The sequence below is a fragment of the Hyla sarda genome, unplaced genomic scaffold (genome assembly GCF_029499605.1).
Source record: "Hyla sarda isolate aHylSar1 unplaced genomic scaffold, aHylSar1.hap1 scaffold_193, whole genome shotgun sequence".
Classification (NCBI taxonomy): domain Eukaryota; kingdom Metazoa; phylum Chordata; class Amphibia; order Anura; family Hylidae; genus Hyla; species Hyla sarda.
Genome location: NW_026608585.1, coordinates 216,471 through 236,541, shown reverse-complemented (window position 1 = coordinate 236,541; position 20,071 = coordinate 216,471). Strand labels below are relative to the sequence as shown.

General features: G+C 45.7%; 8 non-coding genes and 1 pseudogene across 8 annotated transcripts; all 9 read left to right on the top strand.

Annotated features, from left to right (window-relative positions):
• The first annotated feature begins 1,349 nt into the window (after positions 1-1,349).
• On the top strand, positions 1,350-1,540 carry LOC130316306 (U2 spliceosomal RNA). The gene has a single exon (XR_008863652.1). It is a non-coding gene; the product is annotated as a U2 spliceosomal RNA (small nuclear RNA).
• Positions 1,541-3,629: 2,089 nt separating this feature from the next.
• LOC130316305 (U2 spliceosomal RNA) lies at positions 3,630-3,820 on the top strand. The gene has a single exon (XR_008863651.1). It is a non-coding gene; the product is annotated as a U2 spliceosomal RNA (small nuclear RNA).
• Positions 3,821-5,928: 2,108 nt separating this feature from the next.
• Positions 5,929-6,119, top strand: LOC130316304 (U2 spliceosomal RNA). The gene has a single exon (XR_008863650.1). It is a non-coding gene; the product is annotated as a U2 spliceosomal RNA (small nuclear RNA).
• A 2,096-nt stretch (positions 6,120-8,215) lies between these two features.
• On the top strand, positions 8,216-8,353 carry LOC130316447 (U2 spliceosomal RNA; annotated as a pseudogene).
• Positions 8,354-9,770: 1,417 nt separating this feature from the next.
• Positions 9,771-9,958, top strand: LOC130316437 (U2 spliceosomal RNA). The gene has a single exon (XR_008863767.1). It is a non-coding gene; the product is annotated as a U2 spliceosomal RNA (small nuclear RNA).
• A 2,086-nt stretch (positions 9,959-12,044) lies between these two features.
• LOC130316303 (U2 spliceosomal RNA) lies at positions 12,045-12,235 on the top strand. The gene has a single exon (XR_008863649.1). It is a non-coding gene; the product is annotated as a U2 spliceosomal RNA (small nuclear RNA).
• A 2,094-nt stretch (positions 12,236-14,329) lies between these two features.
• LOC130316302 (U2 spliceosomal RNA) lies at positions 14,330-14,520 on the top strand. Its single transcript, XR_008863648.1, has one exon. It is a non-coding gene; the product is annotated as a U2 spliceosomal RNA (small nuclear RNA).
• Positions 14,521-16,608: 2,088 nt separating this feature from the next.
• Positions 16,609-16,799, top strand: LOC130316300 (U2 spliceosomal RNA). The gene has a single exon (XR_008863646.1). It is a non-coding gene; the product is annotated as a U2 spliceosomal RNA (small nuclear RNA).
• Positions 16,800-18,884: 2,085 nt separating this feature from the next.
• Positions 18,885-19,075, top strand: LOC130316298 (U2 spliceosomal RNA). Its single transcript, XR_008863645.1, has one exon. It is a non-coding gene; the product is annotated as a U2 spliceosomal RNA (small nuclear RNA).
• Positions 19,076-20,071: the final 996 nt, after the last annotated feature.

Sequence of the window (20,071 nt, the reverse complement as noted above, 5' to 3'; positions counted from 1 at the left end):
TAAACCTGCTCCAACATGGACTGACATTCTGGCCTACTTTCAGCCGATGCGACTTGTCTGTCGCTGAACAGTCGCTTTTTATGTATTCAGCACCTATGTATAATGTTGTAAAAATGCTCTAGAAGCTAAAGTCGCAGAAATGTCACACATATTTGGCCTGCAACTTTCTGTGCGACAAATTCAGACAGGAAAAATCAGTATAAATCCTTAGAAAATTATCCCCCAGTGTCTCCATCTGCTGGCGGTATTGAATAAGCATTGCTGCACTGATGGGGTATGCATTAGACGAAAAAAAAGAAGAAAAAGAAGAATAATACGCCCAGAAAAGAGGCGAAAAGGAGAAAAACGTAAAAAAACGTGAAAAAAAAGTAAGAGGAAGAGAAGGGAAAAAAAGGTGGAAATGGGTTTAAAAGTGATTTCGGCGGAGAAATATATATATATATATATATATATATATATATATATATATATATATATGCGCACACACACACATAGATATAAACGTATTCTCCGTTGAGATATTGCAGCCGCTGCTGTGTCCAGGCCCAGGAGCCTTAGCACTGTGCTGTGATGTCACTCAATACCACTGACATCACTAGGTGTAAACAACATCTCTCCTTTGCTGTGTATGTGACTATGGAGCTGTTTGGTGATGTCGTCTATTACGGCCTTCATAGAAGCAACAGGAGATTGTTGCATCCATCTTGAACCCTCAGAACTACAGTGCTATGATGTCACTCACTTCCACAGGCCTTGCAGAGTGTAAACAACAACAACCCAGCTTTGTTGTGTATGTAACCAAAGGGATTTGTGATGTCACCTAGAACCTTCACAGCAGCGACAGCTTTATGAGGAGCATCAGCACTGCTCTGCCTGAGCAGAACCATCACCGCCATAGGTTGTCAAATAACCCGGATTTAACCCACACAGGTAAGTCCAATGGGGTGCAGGCATGTCCTCTATGCTTACAGCTTCCCGTGGGTGTTGGTTTGATACCGTTTGGGGACAGCCAAGGAGGCATCTGCAGGCAACAAAGGTAGGTGTGTGCTTGTGTGTGTGTTTCCTATGCAGATCCTAAGCCCAGTGTCACATGCAAGTAGGAGGAGTAAGAAGGGTTCCTGGCAAATCCGGGTTATGGATTGCATTTAAAAAGGCCCCGTGGGAGTGCAATGGGCCCCTGTCTTGCTGCTTAGCAATAATGGTATGGGTTTAGGTTCTGCTGTGTGTACTGGTGGTTGACTGCCCCCCAGCCCAGAGTGTGCATGGAAAATTGTCTGGCAGCCTCCCTGACAGCAAGCAGTGATAGTGCCCATGAAGGGGACCTTGTTGGGCCCGCCCCTTTCACGGTTATCGCTTCTCGGCCTTTTGGCTAAGATCAAGTGTAGTATCTGTTCTTATCAGTTTAATATCTGATACGTCCCCTATCTGGGGACCATATATTAAATGGATTTTTGAGAACGGGGGCCGATTTCGAAGCTTGCTTCCGTCGCCCTATGCATTGACCCGATATGGCAGTATCTTCGGGTACAGTGCACCACCCCCTTACAGGGTTAAAAAGAAAGATTCCTACTTTCATTGCTACCTGCTTGCTGGCTAGCCAGCTAGCCAGCCCTGTGGGCCTTGCTGCTGCTGCAGCCAAAAAACAAAAGGTGGTGCTGCTGCTGCTTCTGCTGCTTCTGCTTCTGCTTGTGTCTGGCCCCTGTTGGAGCGTCCAGGCACAGGACTTCTGCTGCTGCTGACTAAATGGCCTCCTTAATTGGATCATTTGAGTAGCCAGCACACCTGTGCAGGTAGGGCATGACATGATAGGCAGCTGCCTTGATAGCGGGTGGGTGCTGAATGTTCCTAATTGACAAAATAAGATTAATGCTTATGAAGAAATATAAAATCTCATCCCTTCCCCAATATCGCGCCACACCCCTACCCCTTAATTCCCTGGTTGAACGTGATGGACATATGTCTTTTTTCGACCGTACTAACTATGTAACTATGTAACATAACATGGGGGGGGGGGGGGTCTCCTGGCTGTTCACACAGGTGTGTCATTGCTGTACATTGACCATGCATTGCTTCTGTGGTATTGCAAAGGCAAAGACAAATGCTTCCAGCCATCCATTGCACTAATGGATTGGTCATCAGCTGGCTGTCTATGTCCCGCATCAATATAGACCAAAGTACAGAGGGTTAGGCTATGCTATTGTGCACCTACCTGATGCATCAGAAGGTGCGAGGCCCTTGCTAAATTCTGTGCACAGACTTTGAGATCTATGCTTTAGACTGTATCTAAACCTGCTCCAACATGGACTGACATTCTGGCCTACTTTCAGCCGATGCGACTTGTCTGTCGCTGAACAGTCGCTTTTTATGTATTCAGCACCTATGTATAATGTTGTAAAAATGCTCTAGAAGCTAAAGTCGCAGAAATGTCACACATATTTGGCCTGCAACTTTCTGTGCGACAAATTCAGACAGGAAAAATCAGTATAAATCCTTAGAAAATTATCCCCCAGTGTCTCCATCTGCTGGCGGTATTGAATAAGCATTGCTGCACTGATGGGGTATGCATTAGACGAAAAAAAAGAAGAAAAAGAAGAATAATACGCCCAGAAAAGAGGCGAAAAGGAGAAAAACGTAAAAAAACGTGAAAAAAAAGTAAGAGGAAGAGAAGGGAAAAAAAGGTGGAAATGGGTTTAAAAGTGATTTCGGCGGAGAAATATATATATATATATATATATATATATATATATATATATATATGCGCACACACACACATAGATATAAACGTATTCTCCGTTGAGATATTGCAGCCGCTGCTGTGTCCAGGCCCAGGAGCCTTAGCACTGTGCTGTGATGTCACTCAATACCACTGACATCACTAGGTGTAAACAACATCTCTCCTTTGCTGTGTATGTGACTATGGAGCTGTTTGGTGATGTCGTCTATTACGGCCTTCATAGAAGCAACAGGAGATTGTTGCATCCATCTTGAACCCTCAGAACTACAGTGCTATGATGTCACTCACTTCCACAGGCCTTGCAGAGTGTAAACAACAACAACCCAGCTTTGTTGTGTATGTAACCAAAGGGATTTGTGATGTCACCTAGAACCTTCACAGCAGCGACAGCTTTATGAGGAGCATCAGCACTGCTCTGCCTGAGCAGAACCATCACCGCCATAGGTTGTCAAATAACCCGGATTTAACCCACACAGGTAAGTCCAATGGGGTGCAGGCATGTCCTCTATGCTTACAGCTTCCCGTGGGTGTTGGTTTGATACCGTTTGGGGACAGCCAAGGAGGCATCTGCAGGCAACAAAGGTAGGTGTGTGCTTGTGTGTGTGTTTCCTATGCAGATCCTAAGCCCAGTGTCACATGCAAGTAGGAGGAGTAAGAAGGGTTCCTGGCAAATCCGGGTTATGGATTGCATTTAAAAAGGCCCCGTGGGAGTGCAATGGGCCCCTGTCTTGCTGCTTAGCAATAATGGTATGGGTTTAGGTTCTGCTGTGTGTACTGGTGGTTGACTGCCCCCCAGCCCAGAGTGTGCATGGAAAATTGTCTGGCAGCCTCCCTGACAGCAAGCAGTGATAGTGCCCATGAAGGGGACCTTGTTGGGCCCGCCCCTTTCACGGTTATCGCTTCTCGGCCTTTTGGCTAAGATCAAGTGTAGTATCTGTTCTTATCAGTTTAATATCTGATACGTCCCCTATCTGGGGACCATATATTAAATGGATTTTTGAGAACGGGGGCCGATTTCGAAGCTTGCTTCCGTCGCCCTATGCATTGACCCGATATGGCAGTATCTTCGGGTACAGTGCACCACCCCCTTACAGGGTTAAAAAGAAAGATTCCTACTTTCATTGCTACCTGCTTGCTGGCTAGCCAGCTAGCCAGCCCTGTGGGCCTTGCTGCTGCTGCAGCCAAAAAACAAAAGGTGGTGCTGCTGCTGCTTCTGCTGCTTCTGCTTCTGCTTGTGTCTGGCCCCTGTTGGAGCGTCCAGGCACAGGACTTCTGCTGCTGCTGACTAAATGGCCTCCTTAATTGGATCATTTGAGTAGCCAGCACACCTGTGCAGGTAGGGCATGACATGATAGGCAGCTGCCTTGATAGCGGGTGGGTGCTGAATGTTCCTAATTGACAAAATAAGATTAATGCTTATGAAGAAATATAAAATCTCATCCCTTCCCCAATATCGCGCCACACCCCTACCCCTTAATTCCCTGGTTGAACGTGATGGACATATGTCTTTTTTCGACCGTACTAACTATGTAACTATGTAACATAACATGGGGGGGGGGGGGGGTCTCCTGGCTGTTCACACAGGTGTGTCATTGCTGTACATTGACCATGCATTGCTTCTGTGGTATTGCAAAGGCAAAGACAAATGCTTCCAGCCATCCATTGCACTAATGGATTGGTCATCAGCTGGCTGTCTATGTCCCGCATCAATATAGACCAAAGTACAGAGGGTTAGGCTATGCTATTGTGCACCTACCTGATGCATCAGAAGGTGCGAGGCCCTTGCTAAATTCTGTGCACAGACTTTGAGATCTATGCTTTAGACTGTATCTAAACCTGCTCCAACATGGACTGACATTCTGGCCTACTTTCAGCCGATGCGACTTGTCTGTCGCTGAACAGTCGCTTTTTATGTATTCAGCACCTATGTATAATGTTGTAAAAATGCTCTAGAAGCTAAAGTCGCAGAAATGTCACACATATTTGGCCTGCAACTTTCTGTGCGACAAATTCAGACAGGAAAAATCAGTATAAATCCTTAGAAAATTATCCCCCAGTGTCTCCATCTGCTGGCGGTATTGAATAAGCATTGCTGCACTGATGGGGTATGCATTAGACGAAAAAAAAGAAGAAAAAGAAGAATAATACGCCCAGAAAAGAGGCGAAAAGGAGAAAAACGTAAAAAAACGTGAAAAAAAAGTAAGAGGAAGAGAAGGGAAAAAAAGGTGGAAATGGGTTTAAAAGTGATTTCGGCGGAGAAATATATATATATATATATATATATATATATATATATATATATATATATATATATATATATATGCGCACACACACACATAGATATAAACGTATTCTCCGTTGAGATATTGCAGCCGCTGCTGTGTCCAGGCCCAGGAGCCTTAGCACTGTGCTGTGATGTCACTCAATACCACTGACATCACTAGGTGTAAACAACATCTCTCCTTTGCTGTGTATGTGACTATGGAGCTGTTTGGTGATGTCGTCTATTACGGCCTTCATAGAAGCAACAGGAGATTGTTGCATCCATCTTGAACCCTCAGAACTACAGTGCTATGATGTCACTCACTTCCACAGGCCTTGCAGAGTGTAAACAACAACAACCCAGCTTTGTTGTGTATGTAACCAAAGGGATTTGTGATGTCACCTAGAACCTTCACAGCAGCGACAGCTTTATGAGGAGCATCAGCACTGCTCTGCCTGAGCAGAACCATCACCGCCATAGGTTGTCAAATAACCCGGATTTAACCCACACAGGTAAGTCCAATGGGGTGCAGGCATGTCCTCTATGCTTACAGCTTCCCGTGGGTGTTGGTTTGATACCGTTTGGGGACAGCCAAGGAGGCATCTGCAGGCAACAAAGGTAGGTGTGTGCTTGTGTGTGTGTTTCCTATGCAGATCCTAAGCCCAGTGTCACATGCAAGTAGGAGGAGTAAGAAGGGTTCCTGGCAAATCCGGGTTATGGATTGCATTTAAAAAGGCCCCGTGGGAGTGCAATGGGCCCCTGTCTTGCTGCTTAGCAATAATGGTATGGGTTTAGGTTCTGCTGTGTGTACTGGTGGTTGACTGCCCCCCAGCCCAGAGTGTGCATGGAAAATTGTCTGGCAGCCTCCCTGACAGCAAGCAGTGATAGTGCCCATGAAGGGGACCTTGTTGGGCCCGCCCCTTTCACGGTTATCGCTTCTCGGCCTTTTGGCTAAGATCAAGTGTAGTATCTGTTCTTATCAGTTTAATATCTGATACGTCCCCTATCTGGGGACCATATATTAAATGGATTTTTGAGAACGGGGGCCGATTTCGAAGCTTGCTTCCGTCGCCCTATGCATTGACCCGATATGGCAGTATCTTCGGGTACAGTGCACCACCCCCTTACAGGGTTAAAAAGAAAGATTCCTACTTTCATTGCTACCTGCTTGCTGGCTAGCCAGCTAGCCAGCCCTGTGGGCCTTGCTGCTGCTGCAGCCAAAAAACAAAAGGTGGTGCTGCTGCTGCTTCTGCTGCTTCTGCTTCTGCTTGTGTCTGGCCCCTGTTGGAGCGTCCAGGCACAGGACTTCTGCTGCTGCTGACTAAATGGCCTCCTTAATTGGATCATTTGAGTAGCCAGCACACCTGTGCAGGTAGGGCATGACATGATAGGCAGCTGCCTTGATAGCGGGTGGGTGCTGAATGTTCCTAATTGACAAAATAAGATTAATGCTTATGAAGAAATATAAAATCTCATCCCTTCCCCAATATCGCGCCACACCCCTACCCCTTAATTCCCTGGTTGAACGTGATGGACATATGTCTTTTTTCGACCGTACTAACTATGTAACTATGTAACATAACATGGGGGGGGGGGGGGGGGTCTCCTGGCTGTTCACACAGGTGTGTCATTGCTGTACATTGACCATGCATTGCTTCTGTGGTATTGCAAAGGCAAAGACAAATGCTTCCAGCCATCCATTGCACTAATGGATTGGTCATCAGCTGGCTGTCTATGTCCCGCATCAATATAGACCAAAGTACAGAGGGTTAGGCTATGCTATTGTGCACCTACCTGATGCATCAGAAGGTGCGAGGCCCTTGCTAAATTCTGTGCACAGACTTTGAGATCTATGCTTTAGACTGTATCTAAACCTGCTCCAACATGGACTGACATTCTGGCCTACTTTCAGCCGATGCGACTTGTCTGTCGCTGAACAGTCGCTTTTTATGTATTCAGCACCTATGTATAATGTTGTAAAAATGCTCTAGAAGCTAAAGTCGCAGAAATGTCACACATATTTGGCCTGCAACTTTCTGTGCGACAAATTCAGACAGGAAAAATCAGTATAAATCCTTAGAAAATTATCCCCCAGTGTCTCCATCTGCTGGCGGTATTGAATAAGCATTGCTGCACTGATGGGGTATGCATTAGACGAAAAAAAAGAAGAAAAAGAAGAATAATACGCCCAGAAAAGAGGCGAAAAGGAGAAAAACGTAAAAAAACGTGAAAAAAAAGTAAGAGGAAGAGAAGGGAAAAAAAGGTGGAAATGGGTTTAAAAGTGATTTCGGCGGAGAAATATATATATATATATATATATATATATATATATATATATATATATATGCGCACACACACACATAGATATAAACGTATTCTCCGTTGAGATATTGCAGCCGCTGCTGTGTCCAGGCCCAGGAGCCTTAGCACTGTGCTGTGATGTCACTCAATACCACTGACATCACTAGGTGTAAACAACATCTCTCCTTTGCTGTGTATGTGACTATGGAGCTGTTTGGTGATGTCGTCTATTACGGCCTTCATAGAAGCAACAGGAGATTGTTGCATCCATCTTGAACCCTCAGAACTACAGTGCTATGATGTCACTCACTTCCACAGGCCTTGCAGAGTGTAAACAACAACAACCCAGCTTTGTTGTGTATGTAACCAAAGGGATTTGTGATGTCACCTAGAACCTTCACAGCAGCGACAGCTTTATGAGGAGCATCAGCACTGCTCTGCCTGAGCAGAACCATCACCGCCATAGGTTGTCAAATAACCCGGATTTAACCCACACAGGTAAGTCCAATGGGGTGCAGGCATGTCCTCTATGCTTACAGCTTCCCGTGGGTGTTGGTTTGATACCGTTTGGGGACAGCCAAGGAGGCATCTGCAGGCAACAAAGGTAGGTGTGTGCTTGTGTGTGTGTTTCCTATGCAGATCCTAAGCCCAGTGTCACATGCAAGTAGGAGGAGTAAGAAGGGTTCCTGGCAAATCCGGGTTATGGATTGCATTTAAAAAGGCCCCGTGGGAGTGCAATGGGCCCCTGTCTTGCTGCTTAGCAATAATGGTATGGGTTTAGGTTCTGCTGTGTGTACTGGTGGTTGACTGCCCCCCAGCCCAGAGTGTGCATGGAAAATTGTCTGGCAGCCTCCCTGACAGCAAGCAGTGATAGTGCCCATGAAGGGGACCTTGTTGGGCCCGCCCCTTTCACGGTTATCGCTTCTCGGCCTTTTGGCTAAGATCAAGTGTAGTATCTGCTCACTTGGTCTGGCTGGAAGGTTCCTGGGGGATCGCTCTACCTATTTGGTGGAGCTTCACCCCCTTGCTGCTTTTGGGGTTACGGCTTACTCCCCAGGAAACGAGAAGTGATCACCAGGCAGCCACTGGGTCGCCTGGTTGCAAACAGAGGACGGAAGAAGATCTCGGCAGCTGAACAGACATGGCGGATATACCTGAATATGCTCGGGTCCAAAATGCTGTTCGATTTATCGTGGAGGAGCAAGCCAGAGGAGAAAAGAATCTGGACTTCTTAATCGTGGAGATCTTGTTTGGTCTGTTCCAAGTGCCAAGAATGGAGATCTTGACAGTCATGGATTACCCTCGAAAGGGGGTCTATGATGTTACTTTCAACAGCAAGTCTTTCTACAGAAAATTTTTGGAAACCTTGGAGAAAACCCGGAATCATCCAAAGATGGAAGGCATAAAATTGGTTGAGCACTTTGTGGACAATACCAAGCTGTTCACAGTTAAGATGTACTCGCCATACGCGAAAGAAAGTGACATCAAGCTCTTTTTGCAGGAATTTTGTGTGGAAGTAGAGGAAAGAGGTAAAGTCCTTAACCAACACCAGCTTTGGACAGGAAAATGGAAGTTCTTGTGCAGACTGAAAGAGGATGCGGGGGCGCCCGGAAGATTGCTGCTCCCACCAGCTCGGTTTAAAATAGGGAAGTACACAGGGGATTTATTTTTCCCAGAGATGGGAACTTTCTGCAAAAACTGCAAACAATACGGGCATGAAAGTTGTGGAAAGATAATATGTACCAAATGTCTAAAGGAAGGTCATGTCTTTTCTGAGTGTGGCCAAAGTAAGACCTGCAGGGCCTGTAAAAAGACTGGGCATTTCTTTAAAGACTGCCCGGAAAAATCTGAGGCTATGGAAGTTGGGGTGAAATTGAAGAGGAAGACAAAAGAAGAGAATATAGTTCCAGAGGCAAAAAAAGTTTCTGGCAAGAGCAAAGAAAAGTTGGACACAGGAAAAGAAATGGAAGAAGAAAGCGTAAGTGAGGCTTCTGAAGGGGAGCCAACAGAGGAATTAAAGAAAATAATTCTCAGTGAGTATTTTTCTGGATATTTGGGTGAGGTGCTAGACCAAGCCCCAAAGGAAGAAAAAGAAATATTTGTTCAAGACCTAGTAAAATTTAAAATAAAAGTGAATACCCGGCTTGAAACTGTGAGGGGAAAAATAATGCAGTCCATGAAGCCTGATGTAAGGCGCTTTATGGCGACCTACCAAGTGTCACCATGGTTGGCAGTCCCTGTCAAAGAAGCTTTGAAGAGTGGAGCTCTTCAATTCGGTTTAATTGATTATTTGGCAGTTTTCGCGTGGAGAAAGGGTTTCATTTTGGATTAAGGTTTATTTGAGTTATTGTTGTTAGTTGTTTTGTTGTTTTAATTTGTTTTATTCTGGAGATAAATAAAAAAAAAAAAAAAAAAAAAAAAAGTTACCTGATGATGAGCACAAAAATCTAGTTCATATGAGATCTTAGAACTATGATTTAGTTCTGAGGGAAACTTAAAAAAAAAAATCTGTTCTTATCAGTTTAATATCTGATACGTCCCCTATCTGGGGACCATATATTAAATGGATTTTTGAGAACGGGGGCCGATTTCGAAGCTTGCTTCCGTCGCCCTATGCATTGACCCGATATGGCAGTATCTTCGGGTACAGTGCACCACCCCCTTACAGGGTTAAAAAGAAAGATTCCTACTTTCATTGCTACCTGCTTGCTGGCTAGCCAGCTAGCCAGCCCTGTGGGCCTTGCTGCTGCTGCAGCCAAAAAACAAAAGGTGGTGCTGCTGCTGCTTCTGCTGCTTCTGCTTCTGCTTGTGTCTGGCCCCTGTTGGAGCGTCCAGGCACAGGACTTCTGCTGCTGCTGACTAAATGGCCTCCTTAATTGGATCATTTGAGTAGCCAGCACACCTGTGCAGGTAGGGCATGACATGATAGGCAGCTGCCTTGATAGCGGGTGGGTGCTGAATGTTCCTAATTGACAAAATAAGATTAATGCTTATGAAGAAATATAAAATCTCATCCCTTCCCCAATATCGCGCCACACCCCTACCCCTTAATTCCCTGGTTGAACGTGATGGACATATGTCTTTTTTCGACCGTACTAACTATGTAACTATGTAACATAACATGGGGGGGTCTCCTGGCTGTTCACACAGGTGTGTCATTGCTGTACATTGACCATGCATTGCTTCTGTGGTATTGCAAAGGCAAAGACAAATGCTTCCAGCCATCCATTGCACTAATGGATTGGTCATCAGCTGGCTGTCTATGTCCCGCATCAATATAGACCAAAGTACAGAGGGTTAGGCTATGCTATTGTGCACCTACCTGATGCATCAGAAGGTGCGAGGCCCTTGCTAAATTCTGTGCACAGACTTTGAGATCTATGCTTTAGACTGTATCTAAACCTGCTCCAACATGGACTGACATTCTGGCCTACTTTCAGCCGATGCGACTTGTCTGTCGCTGAACAGTCGCTTTTTATGTATTCAGCACCTATGTATAATGTTGTAAAAATGCTCTAGAAGCTAAAGTCGCAGAAATGTCACACATATTTGGCCTGCAACTTTCTGTGCGACAAATTCAGACAGGAAAAATCAGTATAAATCCTTAGAAAATTATCCCCCAGTGTCTCCATCTGCTGGCGGTATTGAATAAGCATTGCTGCACTGATGGGGTATGCATTAGACGAAAAAAAAGAAGAAAAAGAAGAATAATACGCCCAGAAAAGAGGCGAAAAGGAGAAAAACGTAAAAAAACGTGAAAAAAAAGTAAGAGGAAGAGAAGGGAAAAAAAGGTGGAAATGGGTTTAAAAGTGATTTCGGCGGAGAAATATATATATATATATATATATATATATATATATATATATATATATGCGCACACACACACATAGATATAAACGTATTCTCCGTTGAGATATTGCAGCCGCTGCTGTGTCCAGGCCCAGGAGCCTTAGCACTGTGCTGTGATGTCACTCAATACCACTGACATCACTAGGTGTAAACAACATCTCTCCTTTGCTGTGTATGTGACTATGGAGCTGTTTGGTGATGTCGTCTATTACGGCCTTCATAGAAGCAACAGGAGATTGTTGCATCCATCTTGAACCCTCAGAACTACAGTGCTATGATGTCACTCACTTCCACAGGCCTTGCAGAGTGTAAACAACAACAACCCAGCTTTGTTGTGTATGTAACCAAAGGGATTTGTGATGTCACCTAGAACCTTCACAGCAGCGACAGCTTTATGAGGAGCATCAGCACTGCTCTGCCTGAGCAGAACCATCACCGCCATAGGTTGTCAAATAACCCGGATTTAACCCACACAGGTAAGTCCAATGGGGTGCAGGCATGTCCTCTATGCTTACAGCTTCCCGTGGGTGTTGGTTTGATACCGTTTGGGGACAGCCAAGGAGGCATCTGCAGGCAACAAAGGTAGGTGTGTGCTTGTGTGTGTGTGTTTCCTATGCAGATCCTAAGCCCAGTGTCACATGCAAGTAGGAGGAGTAAGAAGGGTTCCTGGCAAATCCGGGTTATGGATTGCATTTAAAAAGGCCCCGTGGGAGTGCAATGGGCCCCTGTCTTGCTGCTTAGCAATAATGGTATGGGTTTAGGTTCTGCTGTGTGTACTGGTGGTTGACTGCCCCCCAGCCCAGAGTGTGCATGGAAAATTGTCTGGCAGCCTCCCTGACAGCAAGCAGTGATAGTGCCCATGAAGGGGACCTTGTTGGGCCCGCCCCTTTCACGGTTATCGCTTCTCGGCCTTTTGGCTAAGATCAAGTGTAGTATCTGTTCTTATCAGTTTAATATCTGATACGTCCCCTATCTGGGGACCATATATTAAATGGATTTTTGAGAACGGGGGCCGATTTCGAAGCTTGCTTCCGTCGCCCTATGCATTGACCCGATATGGCAGTATCTTCGGGTACAGTGCACCACCCCCTTACAGGGTTAAAAAGAAAGATTCCTACTTTCATTGCTACCTGCTTGCTGGCTAGCCAGCTAGCCAGCCCTGTGGGCCTTGCTGCTGCTGCAGCCAAAAAACAAAAGGTGGTGCTGCTGCTGCTTCTGCTGCTTCTGCTTCTGCTTGTGTCTGGCCCCTGTTGGAGCGTCCAGGCACAGGACTTCTGCTGCTGCTGACTAAATGGCCTCCTTAATTGGATCATTTGAGTAGCCAGCACACCTGTGCAGGTAGGGCATGACATGATAGGCAGCTGCCTTGATAGCGGGTGGGTGCTGAATGTTCCTAATTGACAAAATAAGATTAATGCTTATGAAGAAATATAAAATCTCATCCCTTCCCCAATATCGCGCCACACCCCTACCCCTTAATTCCCTGGTTGAACGTGATGGACATATGTCTTTTTTCGACCGTACTAACTATGTAACTATGTAACATAACATGGGGGGGGGGGGGGGGGGGTCTCCTGGCTGTTCACACAGGTGTGTCATTGCTGTACATTGACCATGCATTGCTTCTGTGGTATTGCAAAGGCAAAGACAAATGCTTCCAGCCATCCATTGCACTAATGGATTGGTCATCAGCTGGCTGTCTATGTCCCGCATCAATATAGACCAAAGTACAGAGGGTTAGGCTATGCTATTGTGCACCTACCTGATGCATCAGAAGGTGCGAGGCCCTTGCTAAATTCTGTGCACAGACTTTGAGATCTATGCTTTAGACTGTATCTAAACCTGCTCCAACATGGACTGACATTCTGGCCTACTTTCAGCCGATGCGACTTGTCTGTCGCTGAACAGTCGCTTTTTATGTATTCAGCACCTATGTATAATGTTGTAAAAATGCTCTAGAAGCTAAAGTCGCAGAAATGTCACACATATTTGGCCTGCAACTTTCTGTGCGACAAATTCAGACAGGAAAAATCAGTATAAATCCTTAGAAAATTATCCCCCAGTGTCTCCATCTGCTGGCGGTATTGAATAAGCATTGCTGCACTGATGGGGTATGCATTAGACGAAAAAAAAGAAGAAAAAGAAGAATAATACGCCCAGAAAAGAGGCGAAAAGGAGAAAAACGTAAAAAAACGTGAAAAAAAAGTAAGAGGAAGAGAAGGGAAAAAAAGGTGGAAATGGGTTTAAAAGTGATTTCGGCGGAGAAATATATATATATATATATATATATATATATATATATATATATATGCGCACACACACACATAGATATAAACGTATTCTCCGTTGAGATATTGCAGCCGCTGCTGTGTCCAGGCCCAGGAGCCTTAGCACTGTGCTGTGATGTCACTCAATACCACTGACATCACTAGGTGTAAACAACATCTCTCCTTTGCTGTGTATGTGACTATGGAGCTGTTTGGTGATGTCGTCTATTACGGCCTTCATAGAAGCAACAGGAGATTGTTGCATCCATCTTGAACCCTCAGAACTACAGTGCTATGATGTCACTCACTTCCACAGGCCTTGCAGAGTGTAAACAACAACAACCCAGCTTTGTTGTGTATGTAACCAAAGGGATTTGTGATGTCACCTAGAACCTTCACAGCAGCGACAGCTTTATGAGGAGCATCAGCACTGCTCTGCCTGAGCAGAACCATCACCGCCATAGGTTGTCAAATAACCCGGATTTAACCCACACAGGTAAGTCCAATGGGGTGCAGGCATGTCCTCTATGCTTACAGCTTCCCGTGGGTGTTGGTTTGATACCGTTTGGGGACAGCCAAGGAGGCATCTGCAGGCAACAAAGGTAGGTGTGTGCTTGTGTGTGTGTTTCCTATGCAGATCCTAAGCCCAGTGTCACATGCAAGTAGGAGGAGTAAGAAGGGTTCCTGGCAAATCCGGGTTATGGATTGCATTTAAAAAGGCCCCGTGGGAGTGCAATGGGCCCCTGTCTTGCTGCTTAGCAATAATGGTATGGGTTTAGGTTCTGCTGTGTGTACTGGTGGTTGACTGCCCCCCAGCCCAGAGTGTGCATGGAAAATTGTCTGGCAGCCTCCCTGACAGCAAGCAGTGATAGTGCCCATGAAGGGGACCTTGTTGGGCCCGCCCCTTTCACGGTTATCGCTTCTCGGCCTTTTGGCTAAGATCAAGTGTAGTATCTGTTCTTATCAGTTTAATATCTGATACGTCCCCTATCTGGGGACCATATATTAAATGGATTTTTGAGAACGGGGGCCGATTTCGAAGCTTGCTTCCGTCGCCCTATGCATTGACCCGATATGGCAGTATCTTCGGGTACAGTGCACCACCCCCTTACAGGGTTAAAAAGAAAGATTCCTACTTTCATTGCTACCTGCTTGCTGGCTAGCCAGCTAGCCAGCCCTGTGGGCCTTGCTGCTGCTGCAGCCAAAAAACAAAAGGTGGTGCTGCTGCTGCTTCTGCTGCTTCTGCTTCTGCTTGTGTCTGGCCCCTGTTGGAGCGTCCAGGCACAGGACTTCTGCTGCTGCTGACTAAATGGCCTCCTTAATTGGATCATTTGAGTAGCCAGCACACCTGTGCAGGTAGGGCATGACATGATAGGCAGCTGCCTTGATAGCGGGTGGGTGCTGAATGTTCCTAATTGACAAAATAAGATTAATGCTTATGAAGAAATATAAAATCTCATCCCTTCCCCAATATCGCGCCACACCCCTACCCCTTAATTCCCTGGTTGAACGTGATGGACATATGTCTTTTTTCGACCGTACTAACTATGTAACTATGTAACATAACATGGGGGGGGGGGGGGGTCTCCTGGCTGTTCACACAGGTGTGTCATTGCTGTACATTGACCATGCATTGCTTCTGTGGTATTGCAAAGGCAAAGACAAATGCTTCCAGCCATCCATTGCACTAATGGATTGGTCATCAGCTGGCTGTCTATGTCCCGCATCAATATAGACCAAAGTACAGAGGGTTAGGCTATGCTATTGTGCACCTACCTGATGCATCAGAAGGTGCGAGGCCCTTGCTAAATTCTGTGCACAGACTTTGAGATCTATGCTTTAGACTGTATCTAAACCTGCTCCAACATGGACTGACATTCTGGCCTACTTTCAGCCGATGCGACTTGTCTGTCGCTGAACAGTCGCTTTTTATGTATTCAGCACCTATGTATAATGTTGTAAAAATGCTCTAGAAGCTAAAGTCGCAGAAATGTCACACATATTTGGCCTGCAACTTTCTGTGCGACAAATTCAGACAGGAAAAATCAGTATAAATCCTTAGAAAATTATCCCCCAGTGTCTCCATCTGCTGGCGGTATTGAATAAGCATTGCTGCACTGATGGGGTATGCATTAGACGAAAAAAAAGAAGAAAAAGAAGAATAATACGCCCAGAAAAGAGGCGAAAAGGAGAAAAACGTAAAAAAACGTGAAAAAAAAGTAAGAGGAAGAGAAGGGAAAAAAAGGTGGAAATGGGTTTAAAAGTGATTTCGGCGGAGAAATATATATATATATATATATATATATATATATATATATATATGCGCACACACACACATAGATATAAACGTATTCTCCATTGAGATATTGCAGCCGCTGCTGTGTCCAGGCCCAGGAGCCTTAGCACTGTGCTGTGATGTCACTCAATACCACTGACATCACTAGGTGTAAACAACATCTCTCCTTTGCTGTGTATGTGACTATGGAGCTGTTTGGTGATGTCGTCTATTACGGCCTTCATAGAAGCAACAGGAGATTGTTGCATCCATCTTGAACCCTCAGAACTACAGTGCTATGATGTCACTCACTTCCACAGGCCTTGCAGAGTGTAAACAACAACAACCCAGCTTTGTTGTGTATGTAACCAAAGGGATTTGTGATGTCACCTAGAACCTTCACAGCAGCGACAGCTTTATGAGGAGCATCAGCACTGCTCTGCCTGAGCAGAACCATCACCGCCATAGGTTGTCAAATAACCCGGATTTAACCCACACAGGTAAGTCCAATGGGGTGCAGGCATGTCCTCTATGCTTACAGCTTCCCGTGGGTGTTGGTTTGATACCGTTTGGGGACAGCCAAGGAGGCATCTGCAGGCAACAAAGGTAGGTGTGTGCTTGTGTGTGTGTTTCCTATGCAGATCCTAAGCCCAGTGTCACATGCAAGTAGGAGGAGTAAGAAGGGTTCCTGGCAAATCCGGGTTATGGATTGCATTTAAAAAGGCCCCGTGGGAGTGCAATGGGCCCCTGTCTTGCTGCTTAGCAATAATGGTATGGGTTTAGGTTCTGCTGTGTGTACTGGTGGTTGACTGCCCCCCAGCCCAGAGTGTGCATGGAAAATTGTCTGGCAGCCTCCCTGACAGCAAGCAGTGATAGTGCCCATGAAGGGGACCTTGTTGGGCCCGCCCCTTTCACGGTTATCGCTTCTCGGCCTTTTGGCTAAGATCAAGTGTAGTATCTGTTCTTATCAGTTTAATATCTGATACGTCCCCTATCTGGGGACCATATATTAAATGGATTTTTGAGAACGGGGGCCGATTTCGAAGCTTGCTTCCGTCGCCCTATGCATTGACCCGATATGGCAGTATCTTCGGGTACAGTGCACCACCCCCTTACAGGGTTAAAAAGAAAGATTCCTACTTTCATTGCTACCTGCTTGCTGGCTAGCCAGCTAGCCAGCCCTGTGGGCCTTGCTGCTGCTGCAGCCAAAAAACAAAAGGTGGTGCTGCTGCTGCTTCTGCTGCTTCTGCTTCTGCTTGTGTCTGGCCCCTGTTGGAGCGTCCAGGCACAGGACTTCTGCTGCTGCTGACTAAATGGCCTCCTTAATTGGATCATTTGAGTAGCCAGCACACCTGTGCAGGTAGGGCATGACATGATAGGCAGCTGCCTTGATAGCGGGTGGGTGCTGAATGTTCCTAATTGACAAAATAAGATTAATGCTTATGAAGAAATATAAAATCTCATCCCTTCCCCAATATCGCGCCACACCCCTACCCCTTAATTCCCTGGTTGAACGTGATGGACATATGTCTTTTTTCGACCGTACTAACTATGTAACTATGTAACATAACATGGGGGGGGGGTCTCCTGGCTGTTCACACAGGTGTGTCATTGCTGTACATTGACCATGCATTGCTTCTGTGGTATTGCAAAGGCAAAGACAAATGCTTCCAGCCATCCATTGCACTAATGGATTGGTCATCAGCTGGCTGTCTATGTCCCGCATCAATATAGACCAAAGTACAGAGGGTTAGGCTATGCTATTGTGCACCTACCTGATGCATCAGAAGGTGCGAGGCCCTTGCTAAATTCTGTGCACAGACTTTGAGATCTATGCTTTAGACTGTATCTAAACCTGCTCCAACATGGACTGACATTCTGGCCTACTTTCAGCCGATGCGACTTGTCTGTCGCTGAACAGTCGCTTTTTATGTATTCAGCACCTATGTATAATGTTGTAAAAATGCTCTAGAAGCTAAAGTCGCAGAAATGTCACACATATTTGGCCTGCAACTTTCTGTGCGACAAATTCAGACAGGAAAAATCAGTATAAATCCTTAGAAAATTATCCCCCAGTGTCTCCATCTGCTGGCGGTATTGAATAAGCATTGCTGCACTGATGGGGTATGCATTAGACGAAAAAAAAGAAGAAAAAGAAGAATAATACGCCCAGAAAAGAGGCGAAAAGGAGAAAAACGTAAAAAAACGTGAAAAAAAAGTAAGAGGAAGAGAAGGGAAAAAAAGGTGGAAATGGGTTTAAAAGTGATTTCGGCGGAGAAATATATATATATATATATATATATATATATATATATATATATATGCGCACACACACACATAGATATAAACGTATTCTCCGTTGAGATATTGCAGCCGCTGCTGTGTCCAGGCCCAGGAGCCTTAGCACTGTGCTGTGATGTCACTCAATACCACTGACATCACTAGGTGTAAACAACATCTCTCCTTTGCTGTGTATGTGACTATGGAGCTGTTTGGTGATGTCGTCTATTACGGCCTTCATAGAAGCAACAGGAGATTGTTGCATCCATCTTGAACCCTCAGAACTACAGTGCTATGATGTCACTCACTTCCACAGGCCTTGCAGAGTGTAAACAACAACAACCCAGCTTTGTTGTGTATGTAACCAAAGGGATTTGTGATGTCACCTAGAACCTTCACAGCAGCGACAGCTTTATGAGGAGCATCAGCACTGCTCTGCCTGAGCAGAACCATCACCGCCATAGGTTGTCAAATAACCCGGATTTAACCCACACAGGTAAGTCCAATGGGGTGCAGGCATGTCCTCTATGCTTACAGCTTCCCGTGGGTGTTGGTTTGATACCGTTTGGGGACAGCCAAGGAGGCATCTGCAGGCAACAAAGGTAGGTGTGTGCTTGTGTGTGTGTTTCCTATGCAGATCCTAAGCCCAGTGTCACATGCAAGTAGGAGGAGTAAGAAGGGTTCCTGGCAAATCCGGGTTATGGATTGCATTTAAAAAGGCCCCGTGGGAGTGCAATGGGCCCCTGTCTTGCTGCTTAGCAATAATGGTATGGGTTTAGGTTCTGCTGTGTGTACTGGTGGTTGACTGCCCCCCAGCCCAGAGTGTGCATGGAAAATTGTCTGGCAGCCTCCCTGACAGCAAGCAGTGATAGTGCCCATGAAGGGGACCTTGTTGGGCCCGCCCCTTTCACGGTTATCGCTTCTCGGCCTTTTGGCTAAGATCAAGTGTAGTATCTGTTCTTATCAGTTTAATATCTGATACGTCCCCTATCTGGGGACCATATATTAAATGGATTTTTGAGAACGGGGGCCGATTTCGAAGCTTGCTTCCGTCGCCCTATGCATTGACCCGATATGGCAGTATCTTCGGGTACAGTGCACCACCCCCTTACAGGGTTAAAAAGAAAGATTCCTACTTTCATTGCTACCTGCTTGCTGGCTAGCCAGCTAGCCAGCCCTGTGGGCCTTGCTGCTGCTGCAGCCAAAAAACAAAAGGTGGTGCTGCTGCTGCTTCTGCTGCTTCTGCTTCTGCTTGTGTCTGGCCGCTGTTGGAGCGTCCAGGCACAGGACTTCTGCTGCTGCTGACTAAATGGCCTCCTTAATTGGATCATTTGAGTAGCCAGCACACCTGTGCAGGTAGGGCATGACATGATAGGCAGCTGCCTTGATAGCGGGTGGGTGCTGAATGTTCCTAATTGACAAAATAAGATTAATGCTTATGAAGAAATATAAAATCTCATCCCTTCCCCAATATCGCGCCACACCCCTACCCCTTAATTCCCTGGTTGAACGTGATGGACATATGTCTTTTTTCGACCGTACTAACTATGTAACTATGTAACATAACATGGGGGGGGGGGGGGGGGGTCTCCTGGCTGTTCACACAGGTGTGTCATTGCTGTACATTGACCATGCATTGCTTCTGTGGTATTGCAAAGGCAAAGACAAATGCTTCCAGTCATCCATTGCACTAATGGATTGGTCATCAGCTGGCTGTCTATGTCCCGCATCAATATAGACCAAAGTACAGAGGGTTAGGCTATGCTATTGTGCACCTACCTGATGCATCAGAAGGTGCGAGGCCCTTGCTAAATTCTGTGCACAGACTTTGAGATCTATGCTTTAGACTGTATCTAAACCTGCTCCAACATGGACTGACATTCTGGCCTACTTTCAGCCGATGCGACTTGTCTGTCGCTGAACAGTCGCTTTTTATGTATTCAGCACCTATGTATAATGTTGTAAAAATGCTCTAGAAGCTAAAGTCGCAGAAATGTCACACATATTTGGCCTGCAACTTTCTGTGCGACAAATTCAGACAGGAAAAATCAGTATAAATCCTTAGAAAATTATCCCCCAGTGTCTCCATCTGCTGGCGGTAT